The 23,474-nt window shown below is 42.5% G+C and overlaps 1 protein-coding gene across 4 annotated transcripts in view; it reads left to right on the top strand.

Annotated features, from left to right (window-relative positions):
• Nucleotides 1-2,978: 2,978 nt before the first annotated feature.
• Nucleotides 2,979-23,474, top strand: part of l1cama (L1 cell adhesion molecule, paralog a) — a 44,736-nt gene continuing 24,240 nt past the window's right edge. For 2 of the 4 annotated variants that reach the window (XM_039604623.1, XM_031746936.2), the window contains exon 1: nucleotides 2,979-3,118. The gene's annotated coding sequence lies outside the window, so the exon portion shown is untranslated. Of the gene's footprint in view, nucleotides 3,119-11,104; nucleotides 11,217-23,474 lie in introns of those variants that run through there. The other 2 variants (XM_039604622.1, XM_039604621.1) reach the window with 2 other exon arrangements.

Here is a 23,474-nt window from a genome sequence, read left to right as displayed (position 1 = left end):
ACTTGGTGTGACCACTTTATCCTCCAACACAGCGTGAATTCTATTAGCAAAACTTTCTCATAATTATTTAAAGGGTGTTCAGGAGTAGTTCTCCAGGCTTCTTGAAGGACATTCAAAGCTCTTCTTTGGATGTTCTGTTGTCTGTCAAGATGATCCCAAACAGCTTCGATGATGTTGAGGTCTGGGCTCTGGGGAGATCAATCCATGACTGATAGTGATCCATTGTGTGCTTTACTGTACATGTATCTGCACTGGCAGTGTGTTTGGGATCAGCTGAAAAATGAAGCTGTTGCCAGTGGTGCGCAAACATGAGACATGCAGCTCCAAACCAAGACAGAGCTTCCACCATGTTTTACAGTTGGCTCTAGACACTCACTGTTATACCTATTTATAACAAATTGAACCAAAACGCTCATATTTTGGATTAATAATATGTGTTCCTGCTGATTTTCAGTCCAGGTCTTGTGTAATTTAGTGTACCTTAGGTCTTCCTCTTTTCCCACTGCCTGGCACCACACTTTATCCCTCATCTGCACATGTCCAAACCATCTCAGCCTTACCTCTGTGACGTTGTCTCAAAAAACACTCAGCCTGAGCTGTCCCTTCTCATTTCTAATCCATCCAGGTCATTACCAATGAATTTTAGCGTTTTTAGCATTTTGATTGGAAAATTTGAACATCTTTAGCTCTGTCACCTCCAGCTCAGCCTACCTGTCTTTTTGCCACTATCCCCAAACCATACATCATTAGCAGGACTCACTACCATATTGTCCCCACTCTGCCCCAACTTTCTTCTTCACATCTCTTGTGCATTTACTGTTGCTTTGGATGGTTGATCCCAGGTATTTAAACCCATCTACCTTCACTGTCTTGTGAAGCTCCTTGTGTATTCACCTTTCCACCCATTTTCCTCTCACATTTTATAGTAACTGCAGTTATCTTTTCTGGTCTTCATCCTCTGTATAGCTGTCCTCACTTCCTCCTTACTAATCCTCTGTGCTTCTTGACTCACTCACTGTCCTCCATCCCTCCCCCCTCCTCCTCGTCCTCTCATCCTCATTTTCTTTATTCATCAGCTTGTCAGAGTACTCCTTCTATCTTCTATACACACTCTCTTCACTCTTTAGTACATTTCAGTCTCTACCTTTAATCACTCTCACCTGTTGCACATCCTTTCCAGCCTTATCTCTTTGTCTAGCGTCAACCTCACATATCCCACTTTCCCCATCTCTCTCAGTCTCTCTCTTTGATTCACAAAGAGAGAGATGCACTGCAGCATTAATTACTCTAGGACTGCCACCTCATAAACACATGTAAGAGAATGACAAAATAAGTAGTATGTAGTAGTAGAAGTAGTAATGATAATCTTAAAACAGCATGAGGGTAAACATTTATGCAGCCTGAAGGCAACACATGTTTGAGTTCAGCTAGGTTTGTGAAATTGTGTTAGATTAAGAGAAGCAACTGCTTAAAGGATTGAAACGTTAGGTGTCACCTTTTTGTAACAAGCTTGTTGACTTGTGGTTGTACTTTGTATTAGTCTGAGGGTCCTCGAGATAAAGAAATGTTAGAAATGTTGTAATGTTCTGTAGGCTACAATCAAATGGATTGCCCGGAGTCAAGCAGGAGTCCCTGCATGATCAACCATGGCATTTCTATCTAGGACAGAACAAAATAATTTTATTTATATGGATTATAGCATAAATGTGAGTTTTTAAATGTGAGCTAGGAGTTTGGCCATTTTTAGACTTCACAGTGAAACTATTACATACAAGACTACTAATATAGTTTATAAGAACAGGAAACACGTTTAATAAGAGCGTGTGGAGTGCAGTTGGTTCGGTTAAGCAGTCTAGTAGGCAGTCAGAGGAGTGACATGATACCTGAGAAAAACAAGTGTAGATGATACCTCTGGGTGGGAAAGAATTATCTTTCCAGTGCCAACCCCAGCCTACCCCTTTGTCCCATAATCCCGTGTTCTTTTGCAGGATTAATACACTTTTTTGTTTGTTTAACCTGACTCCTCTGTGTTTGCATTTTGGATCCTCCTTTTGAACGCCTTGCAGCCTTAAAGGGTTTTAGAGAATGAATGGGGATGGAGGAGGTTTTAAAATAGTGCCACTTTATTCAGTGCTTTAAAAGCAAATAAAAGAACATTCAGTTCTACATTCCTTGATTTTTGGATGAGCTGGAGGGGGAACAGAGAAGACTGAAACACAGATTCATGCTAGCAGGATGCAGCAGATAAAAGGACGTAAAATAAAAGACCTGCTTTATCCCGTGCGGCAGATTATCATCACCTATTGTCACCTAGTTATCTTGGCCCCGACAACAAACACATCCAGACAGCCCCTGAATTACCCAACCCTTCATTAGCCTCGAATCAGGACATCTTCCCCCAAACTCAAATAAGAAATGGCAGATATTCCTGACACATTGTTATTCACCAGCGTTATGTAACATTCATCTCAGCTATGCCTGCAATTACTCTATAATGAACTGAAGTCCAGTGAAATTCTTAATAGTGCAATGAATTAAAAGAGCTTATGAAAGTTGAGCTCAGTGGAGCGTAGAGATTACAAACACAAAACCTCATATGGACATTATTTCACCCTGTAGTCTATTAGCCTCTGAAATGGTGCAGGGAGAGAAGGGAGAACAAGTGCTGGAGAGCCATAGGCTATTTCCTCTATCCATTATTATGCCTGGCACTGCCCAGGTGAATACAAGAACAGTAAAAAGAGCTGCTGGACCCTTTAATCCTGACCGTGTGGAAGGAGAAAGGGGAGGACAGAGGGGTACAATAAAGGAATGGCCAGAATCCACAGAGAGTGAGGTGAGGAGAGTGATGGGAGGGAACAGAGGAGGAGGAGGGAGAGAGGCAGGCAGAAAAGGAAGGGTGATGTCACCTCTAACAGGCAGCCAATGAGAGTCAGGGAGGGAGAGTGAGAGAGAGAGAGGCCGAAGGAGGGTGTGTTTTTCTATCACTGCAGCATCAGCAGAGGAAAGGGGCACGATCATTTTCATAGAGAAGAGAAAGAAAAGACACAAGTAGATCAGGAAAAGAGGGCGAAAAGGACGGGAGGAGCCGAGAGAGCGAAGGAGCATCACTCTGCAGGTAAGAGCATCTTTTTGTGATACGGTGGGCAATTTGTCATCACATGGAGAGAGGGCGGGAGTGTGCTGGTGAGTGGATTAATTAGGCTGCTAGGTGGAGGTGGCTTGTTTCAGAATCGCACCTTTGGCTCGTCTCATGCTGGCGGTGAAAAGATGACCGTCTGGTTCGTGTAAATCACTTTATTCTTACCTTTCTTATTTAAATGTCTTCACATTGGGAGGAAATCTTATTTCCACCAGACTTGTTGATGTTTGGGGGAAAAAATCAAATTACAATTTTTAAACACATTTAACTGAAAGAATAATTAGACAAATGTCAAAAAATGTCACCAGACGTCTGTATTGCAGTGTTTTGGGGGAAATATACTGTAACACTGAATCACTTTTAATTGTTTAAGGAAAGTCAGGTGCCAGGAGTAACCTGTTGGTGTAGAATACTTTTAGAGGAAATCTCTTCTATTTTGTGGCTGGATTTATCGCTTGCTGACTGAAGAGCAAGAACGCTGCATGCAACAGGCTCTCCTCTCATCATATTGAATACAGAACAGTTCTGATTGCCATTGAACCTTTACTGGTCGGCGTTACATTTCCCTTGCCTTTTTAGCTAATGTTCCCTAAAGCTGGCGTTTGTCTTAAATAAAAACTATGAAATATTGATTAATGGATATTTTTAAGTGCACTGAACCATGTTTTACATTTATAATACTTTATCAAATGCAAAATAAAGCTGCCGTCTGCTGCAACTGTCTACTGCATCACATTTGTAAATTCTTCGCTTTGCTTCTCCTTCTGCCTTTTTAATTTAATATGAATATTCATTTTCTCCATGCATTCCCCTCCCCCAGCTGATATCTGGGTGGCTTAATGTTAAGTACAGCCTATGATTGCAATGTCCTCATCAGATTTTCACTCGGGTGTATAGCAAACGACAAAGCAGAGCAGACCCCAACAGTTTTTCTTATTTCCTACACTCCTGCAGTGAGTGTTTTGTAGCAGGTCGGTGTGAGGCTGGGTAATTTAAACCTGCTGAAATAAGAGAAGAAAAGGAAAAAGAAGTGGGGTGGTGAAAGAAAGGCAAAGAAATTCAGAAATCAACAGGAGATAGACTGAGAGAGAGATATTTAGACTGAAGGAGACATCAGAGTGAAAATAAGGGTGGGGCAGCACACGCAGCAGACAGTGGAGGTGTGCCGACGAATGGAGGTGCTCACCTGGCTGTATGCCATACAGATGCCTGCTGTCAGCCTCTGCGACCTGTGAACCATCAGTTTTTGAGCCCAACGAAAACAGATGGTTGCACCAGTTGTGTCAATGCTACAGATTATATACAGTATATCAATGTGTATTAAATGGATTTGCCAGAGACAGCTGCTGATGGTCGTGAGATTTTCCCCACTTGACGGTTCTTCACTGCCTGTCTGGTGTTTTGTAAGTAACGCACGCATATCATGCACAGAGATGTGACTGGATTTTTAATAAAGCAGTGATTAAAAATCTGCGCGTATCACGAGTGTTTGTGTGCTAGTGCTGCCGTGAACCGACACTCTCCCCCTTCCTCGATGCCTCAGTAGCCTGGAGCTTGTCCCAGATGAACCCAGTCAAGGGACTGGAGGGGAAGGAAGGCTCTGTGCCTCACAATGACTTGTAACCATCTGTACAACATCCATAAACACACTGCACTGCACACATCCACACAATAGATCAAGATACAGCTGCTGCTGAAGGGGCGTGTTGGAGTGAATGAGAGTGTGTTTGTGTGTGTGTGTGTATGGATCCTCACTGTGGCAGCGATGCTCCAGAGACCCACTGCTGGTCATATTATCATACTATTAAATGCAGCGGATTTTGTATGACAGTGGCAGTGAATCTCTAGGCGCTGGGAGCTGCTTGTGTAGCAGTGATATTGTTGTCAGAGTAGCCAGACTTGGACTCCGTCATTACCCTTGCTACAGTATGGTGCAGAATGTAATCTCCCCTCTGACGCTGGCTGGTTAATTGAGCTGTTTCATCAAAGAGATGGATGGAAACGGGGATTTATGCACGGAGAGAAGGACGGACGGATGGGGATGTGCAATAAAAATAAGCAAAGGAGGATGGTGTAAGCAACATTTAAAAAAAAAAGCTGAAGGAGAAGAAGAGGAGCGTCCTTTTGAAAGGCAAATCACTTTGCATCATTTAAAGCATGGTCACTCCTTTTAGGGAGCGGAGCGAAGAGCACCAACTAGGACGAACAAAAAAAGCAATGCCATAAGAGAAGACACCAAAAGGAAGAATTGTTTATTTAAACATAAATACTCTAAATATTATTGAAGAAGGTTATAGGTATGTAGAGGCCTGCAGTGCTTTGTGACATATTTATGCTTTTGCTGTATACGGTTTTTAATGTCAGGGACTGGCCCATTTCCAAATGCCTTTAGTCCAGCAGTGGAAGTCGGGAGCTGGTGTTGTGTAGGAGGAGAGGAGTGATTTGCTCTCAATATGCCAGCTAGGAGCAACTCCAGAGTAGAGCAGTACAGCTCTGGCCCTTAGCTCCTCAGCCACCTGTTATTGCCTCGGGGCATATTTGTCAGTCATCCCGCTCACCAAACACAGATATACGAACACACACAAGCATAAACACATCTGTACGGCACATCCTCAGCAACCCAAACAAACACTCTTCAAATACACGCTGCAGAGGTCCTGTTGCAGTGCGCCAAATTAAAGATTCTCTAATGTTGCCTACACGGCCTGATTACTTAAGTGTCTGCGACTGATCAAAGACCGCACTCATCACTTTCTGGGGATTCAGCCATTAAAGCGGCAACGGGGTAAAATAAGGGTTAAGAGGAAGTGCTCGCTCCTAGACTGAAGTGTCAACAATAACACTTTCAAGTCTGAGTTTCTTTTTATCCTCTTTTGAGAATAGCGGTTGTAAAGTTACAAACTCACAACTGCAGATTCAAAGGCTCGTGAGTGAAAGGCTCCCTTGAGTTATCTTCCAGTATGTGTGTGTGTCTTTTCGATGCTGTGTGTGAGCATGTGTGTGTGTGCGCGCGTGCACTGTTCAGCATCAGGATCCTGTTCCTTCAGGATGCTGTCAAGATGGAGAGTGAGCCCCCCCTTCCCCTTCCACCAGCTGCAGCTTGGAGGCTGTTTGATTTAGACTGTGCAGATGGGAGTCGACCCACTGGGTGTCAAGTAGGGGATCGTGTCGACATGCTGTCAGGGTTTGGTGGGGAATACATTGTGGTGATTTAGGGAGCCAAGGGTCAGATAGATTGACAGGCCAGCAGGGGTAAATTATTATGGAAAAGTGAGGAGGAGGAAATGAAGCGAGCAAAGGGGAGAGGGAATTTTGCAAAGGTAAGGTGAGGCAGAGGGGGGTGAAACCAGAAAGATGTAAAGGACTGATTTAAAAGGCAGGAGGATGGTATGGAGATGGGATAAATATGAAAGTTGTACTGGAAAGTAGAGACGAGGCGTTGTGATCTAAAATCACTGTTCCCGCTCTTTGAACCTTTAAACATGGCTAATCCCTGGGACGGCGTGACTATCTGTAGAGTCGGGGGAATTCCCAATGGGACGGCTCACATTCACCTCTCTTTTGGGCCGCCTGGGTGGGGAAAAATGACTTTTTCAAGAGAAAATTACATTTTCTTCACAATGCCCATTCTACCATCTACCAGCGCAGTAGATCAGATGGGATTTACCATGTGAAAGAGTTCCCCCCTCCCAAATATTCAAGTCCGTTGGTGATTATGGAGAACAGGAAGAAGCCAATAGGAGCTGAAAAGGCTACGCTCAAAGAAAGAAGGGGGTTGGACGAAGCTGTCAAATGTGCTGAGTTAACCTGTTTACCACAGGATAGATCCCAGATGCAGCCTGTAAACAGACAGCCTGCATAGACTATAAGGCTGGCACAATTGATATAAAACCAATTCATATAATAGAGGTGACTAGCCTAGTTTATTTTGTAGAGCCCAATAGGTACACGATGAATCACAGATGTCCTACTGTTATAAGAAAAACATAAATGGTTCCAGGATGATCTGTGTAATATTGAATTACTCCTTTTAATTTAATGTTTTTGTAGCATCAGAGCACCAGATAAGCCCATCAGACACTGTTGAACCTGATAAGCTTGGAGAGGCCATGACAGAGGGGACAGGTAGAGAATAGTCTTAACAGAGTTAAGTCATTTAAATTAAGTTATTCGTGTGTAGTGTAAAATATAACATGCGGAGAATAAACATGATAGACTCTATATCCTATCAAGACTGAATATATCCGCATGATGGTAGCTAGCCTAATTCATTTCAGCCTGTCAAGTCAAATAGTCTAGATTGTGCATCACAAATATTAATTATAAATTATTAGGATATGTAATATATAATTGTTAAAAAAAAAATTCCTGCACTGTGGAAAAAAGCCCCCACTTCATGTTGCTGCCTTTGAATGTCTTGTTTTTTCTCCTTCCCCCAGTCTTCGTGTGATGCCGTTGTTTGATTTCATGTCGTATCAGTATTCATACAATGATCAGACAAAACCGCATCAGGATCTTAATCAAAGTAATGGCTGAGGCTCCGATTAGCCTTCCCAGAAAAAGACTCAGACAAAGACTCATAAATCCATCCCTATTATACAATTGAACCTGTGATGGAGACCAAGGCCCAAATAGAGGCGTCATGTATGGAAACAAATTTAATTTGGCAGAGTGAATTACTTTATCACTTTAATATAGCTTTAGAAGTGATGGTATGGGAGAGGAGAAATGGCAGTATTCCCCAGGGTAACAAATATGATATTGGCAGTTAAAATTGCAAAACTGAAACCCAGGAGAGAAATTAATTACTGACAAACCAATAACCCAGCTGGAGGCTCAAGATATTGTGGAAAGAAACTCTTTAAATAAGATAATTAAAAATAAAAAAATCGTTATCGCTCTATCATTATGTCGCAAATCGTTCTAATCCTGTGACTTCAATTTTTTACTCAATGTGTCTTGAAATGAAAAGATGTAAATCACACAGAATCATGCTGAAAAGCTGCAAAGCAATAAAGCTACACACTGAATATGAATTAGGGGAGATATGAAACTCTGTCTGTCCTCCCGGATGCTCTCCTCATCCCTTTTCTGTCTCTTGCAAAATTATCTCTTTGTCTCAGCAACATAGAGAATTCCCCTCAGCGTCACTCCTTGTGGACCACAGTCAGCTCTATGAAAGAGGCTTTATTGTCCACCTCAGTAGCTATAATTAGACTAAATTGACCCTCTGTCCAGTGTATTTCCCCACTGCGTGTATCTGTCTCTATGAAGTCTTCTGTTTAATGTTGGAGATGTTCCTCTGCCTAATTGTGTGCATCAGTCACAATTCACAGTGGCCAGATGAAGGAATTAATTATTCATCAAATACCAGTGTTGGAATATTGTTTTTTAATTTGTTAAAGACAATGTAAAGTATCTTTTGATGGATTATTCATTATTCACATTAAAATTTATGTGCTATAGCTTCTAGATAGCTGCAAAATTACACTACATTAAACTATATCAAAATCACTGATGTTGTTTTTTATATATATATATATATATATATATATATATATATATATATATACAACTTTTTGTTAAAGAGGTACAACAGTGAGTGTCTATAACCATCTGTGAAACACGGTGGAGGCTCTGTCATGGTTTGGAGCTGCAGTTCAGCCAGTGCTGTTGGGCATCTTGTCAAAATGACAAATGCAGAAATCTACCACCAGATTTTGATCTACCATGCAATGCCATCTGGAGAGCTTCTGACTGGCAACAACTTAATTTTTCAGAATGAAAATGATCCTGAACAAGCTGCCACTGCAGTAAAAGCATGCATGGATAGAAAAACACACAAGGGAACACCATCAGTGATGGACTGGCCTCCCCAGAGCCAACATCTGAACATCGCTGAAGCAAAGTGGGACCATTTTCAAAATATAAAGAAATGAGGGCCGGCTCATGACTTTTGCACAGTTCTTCATATTAAACACAAAATCTCAATGGTATTATCAGAGGTGGGGAAGTAACAAAGTACAAATACTTTGTTACTTTTCTTAAGTATAATTTTCAGGTATCTGTACTTTATTTAATTTTCTGACAACTTTTTACTTTATTCCCTACATTTTAAAACAAATATCTGCACTTTGTACTCTATACAGTACTCTTTACTGTAGATTTTCAAAACGGGCTCATTACTAGGAGTTATTGTTTCACGTCACTGCGAGCCTCCAAACATCAAACCGATTTGAACCTTAACAGTAACACCTGAAAGGCAGTCCTGCTCGTGTATTAATCACCGAGGATGTAAAAGAGATGATGTGTGCCAAAGTGTGTTGTTGTGGTGCTTTGGGTGTTGCACTACAGAAGACAAAGGAAGTGGTAGGTAACTTCAACAGCAATGTTTCTTTCAGCTCAAGAAACATCGGCAAACACAAACTGATTTTTAGATGATGATGCTTAGATTCATTGACTGAATTCCGCCTTCATAACAAGTTTATGTCATCTGGAAAAAAGACAGAATAAACTGTGTACTGTCAGTGTAGAGGATGGAAATCAGCCAGGACAACTCATGAAACATCTGCTGACATCTGGTTGAACTCAGTTGTGTAAATCCACAAAGAGCAGCAGCTCAGCTGATCACAGCCTGTCCACTAAGAAAATCTAATGGAGCGCTCAATAGAAATTATTGTGAATTGTGATTATTTTCTCCACACGAAGCCATTACAACCAACTTTAGGGTTCCCCCACCTGCTGAATCCTTTACTTTAACCTCTTCCATACTCATTTTCCTATTTAGAGGCAAAGTCACCCTCTACAATTTAGGCAACAAAAAATATTTTCTTATTTTCCTTCTGATTCAAGCTGAATACAATTAGAATAAAAAAAATTTAGGCAATTAGGCATCTTCTAATATTATCTTATTATTACATTAATGTAGCACAAGGCTCAGGTAGCTTTGCACATGAATAGCTGGTAGAAACATCTTCTAATTTTTACTTTCTTACTTTGAGTATATTTCAGAGCCTGTACTTTTTTACTTTTACTTGAGTAAAGTTGAATCAGCACCTCAACTTTTACTGCAGTATTTTTTAACACTAGTATCTGTACTTCTACTTAAGTACAGAATGTCTGTACTTTTGCCATCTCTGGGTTTTGTAGTCACAGTAGCGGAAGTGGCCGAGTGTTATAGCATCTCACAAACACCCTTCATTTGCATTTCATAAAGAGATTTTGTAGGCGGGGAGGTATCTCAGCGTGTAGCATCAGCATGTAGCTCTGGACTAACATACCTTCTGAAAAAAGCATTTTTAGAGTGAGTTGTCTTTAAAAATGCATGTATAAAATGTAGGTCCTCTGGAGGAAAGCATTGTCTTTTTTTTTGAAAGCACTGAATTTTATTTTTCCTGACATCTGCAGTCAAAGCAACAGTTGACTGGACCACTGGTGAGATATGTGAGCATCACCTTTTTTGCTAGCGCCATGCTACCAAATTTAGCTCGGTGTGATAAAAATCAGTGTGACCATACTGACAACATCTCTGACCGCATTATGATACTTTGGGGAATTCACATGTCATCGCCCCATTGTGGCTTTCATTACACTGGCTGTTTATTAAGAAGGCACAGCCTCGTTGGTTTACTAATTTATTGATTTGTTGCTGAGAAGCTGGCTGCATTTTTAATGAAATCTGGGTTTGTGATATATCTCAGAACTGTAGGCTACTTCTGCGCTGTTGCTTTAAGTTACATCATGCAGCTCCTCTGAGATTTTGACAGGGTTTCTCAATACTTCTAGAATTTATTCTTCATCTGTACTCCGTGCTTCTCTTCTCGTTTTCCCTTCGGACCGTTCTTCTCAGTGTCCTTGGCATAACTTTCATGGCAGCTCATTTGTTTCCCATCATAACTGGATACACTTTTAAACAGTTTAGACAGACAGGCAACATTTTACTCGTACAAATGTATCTTTTGCACAGTTAGTATTTCATAGACGTGGCTGAATGTTTGAAACAACGAGGAGCCCGTTTGCCACACGACATGCATAATTGGGAGCACAGACAATCCACTTTTTTTCAGACATTAAGGTAAGTGTGCTGAAGCATCCAGTGACGGAGTCGCACTCGCCATTTTCTCACATTTGAAATACAGTGTGCTTTGAGTGTTCTGAATCCCTCTGATGGCTTATTTATTTGGAGTGTTTACATTTAAGTGTATTGATTTGCTTTCACTTGCCTCATTCTCGCTGTACTCCTACACCTCATTGGAATGAGCCATAACTGAAATAGATGGGGCATGAAGCGCAAGCATGAGGACAAACTTGCACTGAGACGGCATCTTCAAGTACTTCAGGCAATGCAAGTATCAGACTGTTGTATCTGTGATGGAAAATTTGGTAAAAATCATCCCTCAACTTATGTCTGCACGAGAGCAGTTAGTTATGATGCAAAAATAACGTGTGAGACAGGAAAAATGTGGTTGAAAAAGAAACCAACAGTGACACTAACTGAAAACATGATGCAGCGATGGGAAAGGTTGAGATAAGATAAGAAGAAATAAGGATAAGATCATACAGTTTTGGCACGTCTGCACATTGAAGTACTCGTAAACACTGTGTAACTCAGGATGCGACCCCCACTCCTTGCTTCAAGTAAAACTTGTTGAAAATGCGATTCTGTGACTCTGTGGTCATTGCTTAAATGTTTGATAAAATTGCTCCTGACAATCTGTCTTCTCTTCATGTCTCAGTGATGTTGTGACTCTACTTTCTTGGAGGCGTTTTATCTGCTGTGTCAGCCATGATATATTCATTAGGGTTGGATTACAGAGAGTGGGAAAGGATCAGGTTTTGAGTGGGTTGTAATCCCCATACACGGGCCTAATTTAATCTTACCTACTGTGCCATCCTATTACACACTACACCCACCGCATGTATTCAAGTGCTGGCTGGAGGAGAGCAGATGGGGGGCATACGGGGTTAAAACAGGGTAACGTCAGACAAAAGAGTGTGAGACAACGAGGACGGATCGTAAGAAAAGACCTACGGAGAAGGAAAATTGATTATGAACAGCAGGAGAGAAAATAATCAAAAGCAGAGGAGAAAAAAAAGCCAAAAACATCAAAGAGAAAAGAATTATCTGATAGATGAGATTTGGTGAAAGGTGTCCAACTATAATGGTTGCTGGTTTCTTTCCTGTATAAGTAGGCAGAAAACATTTCTTACAAAAACTGTTTATCTCCGAGATTTCATTTTTATGTAATTAAAGACTTTAAATATCCCTCCCGCTATAAGACTGCAAATCCATCACACTGTGCTAGAAATTATTCATTGCAGTTATTAGAAATTCTAAACAGGGATGTCTAAAGAGTTAGTGAAGGAAACTGCTTAGGCATATTTTGTTTGGCAACTTCTCCTTATCTGCCTTCTGCCCAGTGTATCCAGGGATGCCTCGCCACCTCATTATATTTATTTGGCCAAGTTGCAAAATAATTTGCATGCCACAGAGACTTTACACAGCGACGAGAGCGGGTTTATATAATGTAACCTAACTTCTGTTGTTTTTGCTACCATTTCTGACCTACATGCCTCTCATCATCCATCCGTATCTGCTGCTAGCCAGAATAAAATAGGCCACGCTTCCCTGCTACACAATCCACACACTATCTACCTGAAAAGGATCCTGTATGTGAAACTGTTCTTCTTATTCCCCCCCCCCCGTCTTTGTTTTTAAAATTAGGTTGGTGTTGCAGTCATTTCGGTCTGCTCTCTGAATTGATTAGGGGTAATTGGGCAGAGCACTACAAAGAGCCTCTCACAGGCCCAAGTTGCAATAACACGACTCTATATTTTGCTTTAAAACTGTCTGTTTACATCAGCCACTGGGCTCTGCTGAGCAGTGTTTGTGGCCAAACTCACAGGGCGCACTTGGTGCATCTGTTTTGTAAACCATTTGTTTAAATCTTTGCTGAAGAGAGGATTTACTTGTGTAGCAGGACGCCGCGAGGATTGTTAATGTGAGGAAAAGATGAAAGGGACAGTCCCCAAGAGAAAACGCAGGAGCAACAAGAAGAAAACAACACAGCTTTATTCAGGGGGGCACGCGCCACATGCAGGGAGATGAAGAGGCAACGGATGCAAAGCATAAACAAACCACATGGAGATGGATAAAGAAACTGGAGAGAATAGACCGAGGGTCCGGACATTGTTAATGAGCTTAACGAGGTAATTACACGCAAACGCAGAGACCTCATCCTCCAGGCCCTCACGCAGGTTGGGAGGGGAAAGGGGAAGCAGGCGAGAGAGCTGGCAGAGAAAGAGAAGACCTTTGTTATCAGTCACCTTTTAATCGTTTTGATTGAACAATCAAAGTTTGATCCTGCTCGGGGCGTGCGTAGGAACTGTGAGAATGTGGAGGTTGAGATGGAAAGGCGCTGAGAGAAGATAAAGAGGAAAAGACACAGGGAGCAGAGGGAGATGGGAGGGTAAAGGACAGAGAGCCCGCAGCGATTAAAATGTCACCGCGAGCAGAGGCAGATGCACACCTGTCAAGCACAAATTCGCCTGCACACCTGCAGACTGAACAGACAGCATGCGCTCTCTGCTGGAATGACTTTAATTCCCAGTGTGCATCTTCCACCTTCATATGTCTCTCTAGATGTTTTTCGATGCTAGTCCCCCTCCATAATCCTACGTGTCTTTTTGTTTCTCCTTTCCGTAGTCCAGACAGTTTATGTTTTATTTATGTATGCAGCGAACGCTGTTTTGACCAGTCTGTGGTTCAGAAGGGGGACAAATAAGCCAACAATAAAACGTTAGTGACAGGGCTGTTACCAGCTTTGCAGCCATCACACACGCGTCGCTTCCTGTGCTTCGACCCCTCGGCCTGCCTGCGGGGCCCATCCACAAGTGTCAGGACAGCTGGTTTGTCCTTTCAGTTTCAATAAAGGAAAGATGTCTCAGAGTTATTTGAGACGTGTTGTCATGCAAAACCTGTGTTTGTTTGGCTAGTTGTAGCAGGCAGGAGTTGCTGACGTGCTTTGTGGGTGTCCTATATAGAAACCAGCAGAATCAGCGGGTTTAATCCGTACTATCATGGGGTGAAGATGAATTAGATATCTGCCACTGTTGCAGGGGATTTAGTGTACCAGAGCGTTACCCCGGGTCTTTTTCTCTATGAGAAAAGATGTATCGTTATGCTCTGAGTGCTTAGATCAACAGTTCGTGTGTGTGTGTGCATATAGACGTGCATTGTCAGAACATGTTCCTCAATGAACATAGGATCTTGTTGTTTAGCTGCAGGCGAAGGTTGCTAGAGTGTTCGGTGCTTCCCTGTGGCCTTTCTCTCTCTCTGTTTTCCTCTGTCGCTCTCATTGGAATTGGAGACAAACTCTTTCTGTCACCTTTCATAACTGAAGCAAAATGGGAAGGAAAGAGATATGCGAGACTATTTTAGGGACAAGGCCGAGGCTGGGGCTTTTTTGTTTATGGGGCAATACCCCAAGTGGATAGGGAAAAGAAAAGTGATGTGATGCAGGAGGAATGAAGCAAGGAAGACAGAAGCTGCAAAAGAGATGAAACAGCATCCTCACTTCTTTCTTTTTGTATTTATTTATTTTTTGCTTATTCACTCTGTCTGCCTCCTGGAATAGATAATATAAAGCCAGATATGCTTGTCACTCCCTTTAAATGTCTGACGGGAGATGACGCAAACAGACTGATGCGCACACAGCCGGGACAGAACAGGTTGTCTGTTTACCCTCTTTCATATTGCGCCTTGCTGAAAATTGATGCACGCTCCGCAAAATGTCACGTCCTTGATCTCTTTGCACCACTACACACTGGTGCGTAGAGGGGCTGGAGCTGTGCAGAGACGCGGGGAGGGGGATTTACAGAGGGGTCTGCAGAGGAAACAGGGCTGTGCGCCTCAGATAACACTGCAGCCTTTGATGGAGCCTGGCCCTTCTCTGTTGGAGAGCGCAAGCTGCTCCGCCTCAGATACATCCCCACCTTGGACTCCGCTGGTAATGATTGGATTTAGTTACAGAGCAGAAATGGTTTTCTGATGATAATGATAACAGATGCGAAGGGAGTTAGTCAGCCACTTAGGGTCGAGGGACCGTATCGATGCTGTGCCAGCCTGCAGATTTCCCCTTAGACTCCCCTGCCTCTCGCAGGCTTGATAGAAGCTGATGGTGGAGGTTGATAGAACGCTACCTGTAATTGCATTGTGTATGATCCTAGAAGGGTGGCTGTAATGAAGATATAGTGCAGGATAGCTGCATTCCACAAGCCAGCAGAAGCTTGGTAGGGGGTCTGAAGGAGTTTTGAGAGAGAAAAGGCGTGGTTTTCTACTTATAGCATGAAGCACTCAACAGGGAGCAGGGAACTGACAATAGAAGGGTAAGAGAGACAGGAGTGGAATTAAAAGACTTAAAAGTTGACAGCTGGGAATGATGAACTCTTTCAAGTGTTGGTAGCATGTAGACAAAACGAGAGAACTGGAGAAAGACGGGAGATCGGGGAAAGCGCAAGTGAAGGCGACATGCAGGAGACAGAAGATGAAGGTAGTGAGTATAAAAGTGCACATCTATGACGAAGGAGACAGGGGATGGGGGGATGGGGTGAGGAGGATGAACATGTGGGAGGGGGTAGGGAGCGAAATATTTGCACTGTGCCACTGAGCTGGAGTCAAGAGGTTGTCATGGTGATAGTGAGGTGAGAAAAGAAAAGGGAGGCAGGGGTATTGACACCTACACACACACACACACTGAGAGACACACACATATAAAAGCTCATACACACAAACTACAGCAAATAAAATTCGTCTTTCGTAAGAATACTGACCTGTCACATCTCGGGTAAACAGACTTTTTCACGGGGATGCACACAGAGTGGGTGTGCACGACTAAGCTGAGGTCATGTATGAAGCCTGGTAGTCATATTACTATGCAAACTCTGTTTCCCAGATCGCTTTGCTTTCTTTTATCCTCAATCAATCCCATTTGAATGGCATGCAAATCCTTTGAAACTGACTTTAGCGTTGCCTTTAGTCTGCTGCTGCATGCACCTGCCTGTGCGTCGGTGTGTGCATATGAGCCTTTCTGTGTGCGCAACAAGCAGCTCTAGTCGGGCACGTTTGTCTGAGCCTGTGCACATACTTACATAATAACCATCTGTAGATTCATATAAATATTAAAAATGATAAACCTACAGAGGCAACAGAAGGAAATGTAAAAAATAGAGGATTTTTTGGGGTGTTTAAGAGAGTAGTTTTTACAGTCTGAAACCCCGTAAACTTTATAACAGCTTGCTAGGATTAAGTCCCAGTTTTTTTTCCTCTTAAATAAAATCAGCTTCATGTTAACTATTAGGAATTCATCAGACTCGGCTGAAACCATCTTCAATCCTTATTGACTAAACCAAACGACTGACTTGCCTTTGTAGTATGGGGAAAGATTGGGTGTGTAAAAGGAAAAAAAAAAAGAAGCAAGCACTGCAGGAAGAAAAAACATTTCCATATTGAACAACAAACAAATCAATACCACTGCTCATTCATAATGCTGGCTCTTATATAAAATATGCTTTTAGGTGTGTACTGAGTGCTGACTGCAGCTGATGACTCGATAATCATTTTTAAACTGTTTGAAGTTTTACAAAAACCTAAAAAAAAACAGCAAACATGATCCTCATCCCATGAACATTCTAAACAGCCACAAACACACCCTGTTTTCCCACTTTGTTTCCACTCCATACTGTAGATATTTACCAGCTGTTTAGGGATGTTATCTCCTCTCTTGTCCCCAGAAGACCTTGTATTTGATTAAATGAGTAGCACTTAAAATGAGTGCAACTTTTAACAAAGTTAATGGGTTTGTTGAGAAGCTTTTTGTGTGACCTGGTACATCATTTTAAACATGTCAATCAGTAGATCTTCCAAGCTGTTTCGGTAGCTCTGCATTTCCTCTACTTCTATTACTGCAGCTAGTTTAGTTTGTGTTATATAGTTTTTTATTTTTTTTGCAGGGTTTCTCTTGTTTGCTTTGTTTTGGCAATGAAGTGATAAGTTGGAACATTTTGTGTGTGGGTTGTGTATGTTTTCGTTAATGTGATTTCTGTAATTTCCTGTGCGATTCCTTCATGTCTCTACAAGCCCAGTGTAAAGCTAGAAAAAAAAAATCCATCCTCTTTCCCACAGTCGTTCGGCCACTGGGGCTCTTCCATGCAAACGTGTTAGCAAAGCACTATGTGTGACCTTGCCCTGCCAGCAGCTCATTTCCCTGAAGTGGTGGAAAAAAACAGATTACATCCAACGTAAGGAGACCTTGACAAATGCGTCTGGCAAAGACTGAAGTCTTGGCATAAAGCTTTCTGCAGAGAAGCCCACGGGCAAATCTATCTACTAGAAATTTAAGCTAAACAAAAATAAAAATACCTGCAAAATCTGGAAAATGGAGACACAGAAACAACTCTCACATTTGTTTGGTATGAATCCACTTTCACTGAGGTACGGGGCTCTCTGCTATCTATCCTGTATGATGGAGGCAGTAGGCGACATAAACACTCCACCCATCTCTTCAGGTTATGGTGTGCGGCTTTTCCCTATGGATGTGGCCACGTGTTCTTGTGTGTCACACAAGTGGCTGACAGCTGAGTCCTGCAGCGCTATATAGGCCACTTATCACCTGACCCGAGGGACGACACCCTTTTCTCTGTCAGATGAGGGACTGAATGCACAGCACTTCTTTAGAAATCACTACCTGCAGCACACAGCAGGCCTCCCTCCACCTGCTCTCTGCACTGATGCAACCCACACATATGCAGACATATGCTCCTATTCACACCTGAGGCTCATGTGATAACTGAAGCACTACAGCCTTCCCCTTTTATTTTTACAGCTTTCACTGCATTTATGGATGGCTGATTCAATAACAGCAAGACCTATATGGAAAAATTATCACAGAGTCAATGTTTTGTGCCCATCTAAATAAAATGGTATAGCTTTTCAAGCATCATATGTAATGTTTGAGTGCCTGGTTTCCTGCTGGCCCTCTTACTTTTTTTTGTTGCTGTAGCTTGTTTGTGATCTGCAGCTAAGCTGCTGCGTTTGGTTTCGAGGCGAACAGTGACAGATACTATACTAATGTTAGCTCCTTTTCACAGCCCAGCCTATCTCCAGTTTGATCCCCAAAGGCTTTAGTAACAAACAAACATAAAATCTCCTTTTCCCCCATCTGAGCTGGTATTTTTATTTATTTATTTTTATCTCTAAGGGATGAATAGCTGCATACAAACGCATTTACTGAAGTATCTCCCCTGAATCTCAGTTCCCAAACAGAATATGTCCTCACAGGGGAACAAAAAAGTGTCAGTGAAGGTCAAAATGCATGTCAAAATAAAAATAAAAAGAAGCAAAGTTATTTACTCTGGGGGACGAGGAGCGGGAGGAAGAGGCTGACTGTCAGAGATAAAAAAACAAACAAACAAACCAAACAAAAAAAAGAATGCAAGGAGTGTAGGATGGAGCAGGAGACATGAGAGGGGAAAGAGAGAAGGTCACTTGTAATAGCTCTTCCACATAATTTCATAATGCCATGATTGCCCCTATTTACTCTGGCTAACACCATTAACTCTCTGCTGTATGGACACTAAAGCATTATGGCACAAGAAATAGCTTCACAAGCTGTATACGATCACCACTGGATGCTCCTACAATACAGTTTACACAACAGTGTGCCTATAAGATATATGATGTGCATAAGTGTGGAATTATTTCGTAGTGTGCTGCAGAACCATTGTGTGTTTTTATCTTACCTAAGAGAAAGTGTGGTGTGTGTGTAGGTTGGGTGGAGGGTATCTGCATGCAACACATCTTATATCTTCAGCGTGACACTGAGGGTGTGTCTGTAATTAGCGCTCTTTGTGCTGCAGGCACAGACTCTGACTGATGCTGCTGCTAATGAGGCAAATGACGCCCACGAGCAGAAGTTAAGCAGCAGTAAGGGTTTATATTTGAGTATGTGCGAGTACGAAGTCACAGTGTGTGTGTGAGTGTTTGCATGCACATACAGAGCGCACAGCAGGCTTTAGTGTACAGAAAAGATTTGATTTGCTTCCTTCTCATTATCTGTGTGTGTGTTTGGTTTTTTTTAAGATGGAGTTTTCTGTTTCCTTTTAATTTTATTACGTTTAATTTCCAGGTGAAATGAAAGGAAATGGGAAGTGATTTTCATTGACCACATGTTGAACCTGTTTTACTCCCCCAGAGCAAAGTCTGCGCCCATGTTTTTAGCTACCCAGTCGCAAAAACATCTCCATTCAATTTTTCCCCGCTTTTTTGTACATACATACATTTTCATTTCCCACAACCAGCTGACTGACAGGCAAGACAAGTAAATTGTCTTATCAGTTTTGTACTTAAGTGCGCAGCAACTAGCATGCCAGAAGGAGAGAGTCAGAGGCAGCACTCCATCTGCAAGACTGGCTCCATTAGCTGATAAGAGCGATTAGCTGACCTGCTGACACACAGACTGATCTTCACTGATACACGCAGCAACAGAGATGGGCTTATGTGCACCTAAACACATGCACACCCACACACACACACACAAACCGGGAATCTGATACACTATTACATGGGGTAACACCCCTATGTTGATCATTAAAGAGCTTTTACTGGTCAGGGTTCCCATAACTAGATCTCTCTTCCTTTAATGTCATTTAGGATTCACCTTTCTTTAAAAAAAAAAAATCTCTGCAACCTACTTCTTTCTCTCTTTGCTTTCATTCACGATGAATTTTTAATTTTTCAGACTTTTTTGTTCTCAACTTTGTTGTTAGCCCCACCCATCTGGTCTCCCGCCAGTGCTGCCCTTCTTTTCTCTTTGTTGGTTTTCCTTTCTCGTGCCTGCATCCCTTCTTCCCTCCATCCACCTCTCCTGCATCTCTCCGGACCTGACGGATATCTTAATGAGTCCACTCCCTTCTCCTTGAATTATTCACCACTATTTTTTCCTCTCTTTTTTTTTTTGGTTGTTGCCACCATTCCCATTGTATCTTAAGGGGAAAAACATCAATAAATAAACTGCGCCAGAGGTAGCTTCTTCTGCAGTCTTGGTAATACGCTGAATAACTGTGAAATAAAGAGAGAGAGAGTGAGAACAGAGAGGTGAGGAGCACTTTGGAAATCTTGCACTGCTGTTTTGCAATTTAACTTTCTGTTGTATAAGTTTGTAAATTATTTAGCCTTATAATCCCTGAATTTGCAAGCTATAAATATGTGCAAACAGTGAATATATGAGCACACCCAGTAATTACACTTGTGTGTGTGTGCTGAGAGGAAAGTCTGTCAGTTTGCACCACTCAGTGCCTACGTGTGTGTGCATATGTAAGTGATACCGCAAACCCGATAGTGTCCATGTGTGTGAATAACTGAATTTGTATGTACAAGGGGGGATGCAGTGTGGAGACCATGTTGTTATGGCAACCAGGGTAGGGAGGGAGTGGGCGGTTGCCCTCACTGCTCCTCTGACAACCTTTATTTTCTCCTGCGTTGAGCCACTCTAATATTAACCCCTAATGCATGTCAAAACGAAGGGAGGGGGGTGAGGCCTGTAGTGAGGTGGGGTCCTCGAAAACAGGTGCGCGTTTTGGAAAATGATGGCGATGCTGTGCGGTGTGCCTTCTGCCATCATGCTTGACACCAGTGGGAGTAGTAAAGTATGAAACTGCTGAGCTTATGCTAATAGTGGTATTGATAAATTCGCTGTCTGTGTATCGTGATTTCAGATAAGCTGTAGCTCTGCAGCTTTTTCCAGCTACTAAATTTCCATTTGGAGTCGACTGTGGATCATCAGTCTTGAGATATATGTTACTGGGCCTTTCAAACAAAGAGTGCTGGCATGATGGCACTGGGAAGAAGCTTTATAGCACAGTGGTTTCCCCCTGTGCTATAAAGCCACTTTTCCATTAAAGTTGCAAATATTGAATTAACCAACCACGCTGCCTATTGTCCAAGCTAAAGTGCTACACCAGCAGTTTATTAAAGTGATGGAGTGAAAAGGGGTTCAATGCAGAGAAAAGAGGAGAGAGGAGGAGGGACTCTGAAACGTATTGTGAAAAGCGATCAGAAGGGAATTGAAGAAAGCTTTTAGTGTCGGCTACCAAGAGGGCTGACACTGAAAGAGAGGAGAAGACTGATGAAAAAAAAAAATGGTGACAGGAAAATGGGTGCTCATCATTCTTGGACAGTTCCTATTATAAAGGTGGGCTCCTAAGTAGAAATGCTTTTGCAAAATGCGAGAAAGTCCTATAAGAAAGGCAATCTTCACAGCGGTGAGTGATTAATGACAAATGACTGTGTTAAAATTGGGGAACAGAGCGGAAACAGGGAGCTGGTATTATTTCACATGATTTGTGGTATTTTTCTGCTGTAGCGACAAAGTGGGCCGGAGACTGGTCTCACTGCAACAGGCTCATGCATTAACTATGACCCTGCCAGAGAGAGGAAGAGGGGAGGGTCTGAGGGAGAAAATCAGACAGCCACACCAAAGGCAGCAGGTATGGACGGTCACTGTCAGTCTGGGACCAAACCAAATGTATGGCAAGGGGAGTGGATGAATTATGAATTTGGGTGAATTTAGGGCAAATTGTGCCGACAGGAAGAAGATATCTATGAATAATTCACTCTGTAGGATGCCTGATCATCTACCCCCCACTAGCATCACCTTGTTTCACAGACACCCCGCCTCGCTCGTACTCGCCATTGACCTTTGCAATTTCTCACTGCCCTTCTCCTGTAACGCCTCCAACCATCCGTCCTCTTTCTTTAGGTACTGCTCCCTTTGCTTTTGTCTAAATCACACCATCTCTCCCCTGTCCCTCTATCCACTTCTCTCTCTTAAAAAAAATAAAAAAAATCTGATGCTTCTTCAGACAGAAGAACCCTCAGGGAAGAAGAAGGGGTAAAGGGGGGCACGTATTCATTTATTTTTCTCCCCCCTCCTTCCGTCCTGCATCTTCTCCTCCTACACGTCTTCACAGCTGGAGGTAGTTAATATTTAAAAGCAAGGCATGACAGGACACGAGACCTGCACACATGCTTGAACACACCCACACATGTTCACTCGTGAATCCAACAGAGCGGTTGTATCTGATCAAAATGTGCTGCAAATTAAAAAAATAAAAATAAACACATATATCTATATTTATGTGGCTTTCTGCATCAAGGGGAAGGAATACCAGCTATGTTCATTAACAAAGTAGCTCCTCACACGAATGCATGAGGCTACGTATAAAACAGGAGTGAAATGATGTACTTGTGGCTGACTGGCATAATGGAGATGAGAATATATGTGAAACTCAAGACCTGATTAGACTCCTGAGGTTTGATGCTGTGTTATTGCCCCACCTTCTTCATAAACAAGCGAGCCTATTAAGCACAGGAAGTGCCCGACAACGCCCAACATGTCTGCTTAATGCTAATTACAACATTTTGCAGAGGAAGGATGGGTGGGATCTTCTCTCTAATGGGTGACAGGGGGTTACACATCACAACAGCGCTGCAGTGGTTAAACTTTACTAATGATGGCAGTACTAACAGCATAATGCAAAATGTTTGAGTTATTTGCATTTTCTAGGCAAAATGCCTCAAAGCAAAGCATGAATATTTAAAGGAGCTGCTAAATCGACTCGGTCGATTCGGCTTGTTTGATACACGACCTGTTGGTGGCTAAATTTCAGCAACGTTGTAGCAAAACAGAAATGACCTTGCCCTCGGATCTCAACACAATGCTGTTCACTCTCCGGTCTCTCTGTGATTGAATGACTTTTGATGGTGCCCGTTGACATCCCAGTGGTGATAATAGTTTTTAAAAGCACTCAAACACCGTGAAGGTTCATCTCAGCCCAGCTGCGAGCAGCCATCCCAGGCGTGACCTTTGACCCCGTCAAACGAAGCAGGTAACAGGGATGGGATTGGATCACTGACAGCTGCACAGCAGACGCCGTGAAGAAGTGAAATCAGACATCTGCTTCAATGACAGTCTCTTGCTCCTGTGATAATGGAGCGACCACGAGGCTTCATGCTGTGTACACAGTGTGGAAGCTCTCTGTGTGTATGCGAGTGTGTTAGTGTGTTAGTGGGGCTGAGCGGGGCTTCAGTCTGGGCGATCGGCATGTTTGGGTGGCAGGGTTGGCCTCGTTACATGGCAACCTCTCAGCCTCAGTCTCATGTGACAGTCATTTCTTCACCATTCCCATCCCATTATAGTGTTCCCCTTTACTGCTCCTCCTCAACATGACTGGAATATTCTTCTGCAAGCTTTGCCTCCTCCTGACTAAAGCCCAC

This window comes from Oreochromis aureus, linkage group 20 (assembly GCF_013358895.1).
Source record: "Oreochromis aureus strain Israel breed Guangdong linkage group 20, ZZ_aureus, whole genome shotgun sequence".
NCBI lineage: Eukaryota > Metazoa > Chordata > Actinopteri > Cichliformes > Cichlidae > Oreochromis > Oreochromis aureus.
Note: the sequence above shows the minus strand (reverse complement) of the source record. Positions and strands in the feature narration are given on the sequence as shown.